Source organism: Rattus rattus, chromosome 4 (assembly GCF_011064425.1).
Source record: "Rattus rattus isolate New Zealand chromosome 4, Rrattus_CSIRO_v1, whole genome shotgun sequence".
NCBI classification, from domain to species: domain Eukaryota; kingdom Metazoa; phylum Chordata; class Mammalia; order Rodentia; family Muridae; genus Rattus; species Rattus rattus.
In genome coordinates this window covers 22,736,885-22,740,013 of record NC_046157.1, presented here as the reverse complement: position 1 = coordinate 22,740,013, position 3,129 = coordinate 22,736,885, and positions in this window count along the sequence as shown.

The window sequence follows — 3,129 nt, the reverse complement described above, 5'->3', positions numbered from 1 at the left end:
AGTGAATGACACTATTAGGAGTTATGGCCATGTTGGAGTAGGTGTGACTTTGTTGGAGGAAGTGTGTCACAGGAAGTGGAATTTGAGGTCTCAGATGCTCAAGCCAGGCCTAGTATCTCACTCTCTTTTTGCTGTCTACCAGTCTGCATGTAGAACTCTCAGCTACTTCTCCGGCACGGTGTCTCCCTGTGTGCCACAATGCTTCCTGCCATGATGACATGGACTAAACCTCTGTAAGCCAGTCCCAAGGAAATGCTTTCCCTTATAAGAGATGCTGTGGTCATGGTATCTCTCCACAGCAGTAGAAACCTTAACTAAGACATATACAAGCATAAAAAGTCTTTTAAAAATAGCCATTGATTTAACTCCTCGTGTCCTTTCCTGATGGGGTATGCTATAACATATAACTAGCCCATAGTTACTGTTGTGGGTAAATAACTAGAACCCTAAAGATCACTGACTACAGAAAACAAAATCTCACACTTAGGCCAAAAAGACTCCTTGATACAGTATTTTTATGGTTAGTTAATCAAATGCACAAAGACATTTCAACTAATCATTAAGACTAGCCATGACAAGATTCTTTGATCAGCATCTTTGGGGAAATTAAATATGTATCCAACATTTATACATTTATTGATGTATCTAGTACACTATCTCTTTCTAAAGGTCAAAAGTAGGTCAAAAGTACCTCAAGACACGAACAAATCCTTCTAAGTTATTTTTGGAATTTTTTTTTTGTTGGTTGTATAAATTTTCACAGTATATTCATAAAACTTCGATACCACCTATTCACGATGAGGGTGGCAGGAAAATGTAGTTGGATAAAAAGTAGAACCTCTGAGGATTTTTAAATGTCACGAGGCGCAGGATGTGCTCATTCCTTAAGTTGCACGCTTTTGGTGAGCTACAACAAATAGCACTTCATTTTATGCCAGCGACCATTCCTCTGCCACCCCAGACACACATTCCCCCTCCCACATTACGATTCATAACTGTAGCAAAATTACAGTTAGGAAGTAACAGCAAAAATGTTATGATGGGGGGGGTCACCATGGCATGAGGAACTGAATTAAAGGGTGGCAGCTTTAGGAAGCATGAGAACCACAGAGCTAGAGGGGAAGAAAGATTTGGAGAAAACCAGTCAGTACCTTTTGTCTACTTGGCCACAGCAATTACTTCAGAGCAGGCATCTGACCAAAGTAAGCCAACAAGAGCTAAGGAAACCCGATTCTGAGATTGTACCTACCCATGGAGAAAGCTGCCCCCCTGTGCTGTTTATTGATCTGCGTCCTGTCTGCTCGAGTTTGGATCTACAGAATACCTTTGTCCGGGCCCTGAAGAGACCGAGACAGATCATGCAGTCAAGAGCATCATCAGAGCACCTGCTTTGACCCTGGACCTTTGAGGCTCTTTGCTTTGTTTTCTTTTAGACACAATTGAAAAATTTGTAACAATTGTTACTGATGACAGCTTGATCATCAGACCATGGTTATTATTATAGCATTTTTAAGACAACAGGATGACATAAACACTTCGGCTAATCCTTTAAGCGTAATGTTTGCCAGGGTCCTGAATTCACAATGTGGAAGAGGGGGACAGAGCTTTCCCACACATTGGCACAGTTCTCCCACGACCTTTTGCTCCTCCTCCACTGCCCAGCCTGCTGTAGACACGGACGGGCAGGATTTAATACACCTGCTCCAGGACTCGCTGACCTGTAGCAGGTGTCTTAAATCAAATCATGCTCACCTCAGCTGAGGGGAAACTTCCTGGCTTGCTGAAAGGCGGGGGCTTTGGTGGCTCCTGTGGGCTGGAGCTGCTGCTGGAAGTTAACAAAATCTCAGAGATCTGAATAAAACTTCTAGTAGGTTCTTGTTCTGGCGTTCTTGTACGTAGGTTAAAAAAACGTCCCTGGCTTCACCTCATTGACATCAGAGCGATTTCATCCAGCAACTGATGGAATCAGAAGCAGAGATCCACTACGGAAGACAGGAAGGAAGGGTAAGTAGGAGCCAGAGGAGTCAAGGACACCACAAGAAAACCCACATAATCAACTGGGACCATAGGGGCTCACAGAGACCAAACCAACAATCATGGAGCCAACATGGGTCTGACCCGGGCTCTCTCCATATACGTTATAGTTGTTAGCCTGGTGTTGTTATGGGACTCCTGGCAGTGGGAGCTGCTCATCCCTGAGTCTTTCATCTGCTTTGAGACCCCTCTTCTCCTACTGGTCCAGCATTAATGAGGGGATGTGGTTAGTCTTACTGCAACTTGACATGGTGTGTTTGGTTGATATCCCTGGGAGACCTGACTCTTTATGAAGAAGAAGAAGAAGAGGAAGAAGAAGAAGAAGAAGAAGAAGAAGAAGAAGAAGAAGAAGAAGAAGAAGAAGAAGAAGAAGAAGAAGAAGAGGAAGAGGAAGAGGAAGAGGAAGAGGAAGAGGAAGAGGAAGAGGAAGAGGAAGAGGAAGAGGAAGAGGAAGAGGAAGAGGAGGAAGAAGAGGAAGAAGAGGAAGAAGAGGAAGAAGAGGAAGAAGAGGAAGAAGAGGAAGAAGAGGAAGAGGAAGAGGAAGAGGAAGAAGAAGAAGGAGAAGAAGAAGAAGAGGAGGAGTGGAACAGAAGAAGAGTGGACTGGGGGAGAGGAGAGTGAAAGGGAGGGACTGGGAGGAGAGAAGGGAGAGGAAACTGAGACTGAGATGTAATATTTGAGAGAAGAATTTTTTTAAAAAAATCCCTGCAATATATAATGTTACCGAATATGGTAGAAGCGTGACTATGTCAAAGATGTGATCGGGGTTTGAGCAGAGGAGGATTATCCAGAAGGGCTCTATCCTTAAAGGCTCTATCTTTAAAGGGGCAGAGCAGTGTGCACAGATAAAAGAGAAGAGAAACACAGGGAACAAGGTGACATGAAGAGAAAAGCAGAAGGTGGCGGGTTTCAACCCAAGCCAAGAAACATCAGGGAATGCCAAGCACCAAAAGCCATGTGAGCGAAGAACACGTTCTTCCTGCAGGGAAGCGAGCCTGAATGACATTGTGGTGGTTTGGAGCTTCTGGTCTTTAGCTCTGTGTAAGACTGGATGTCTCCTCTCTTGAGCCAACAAGGTATGGTAGCTCTAGGAAA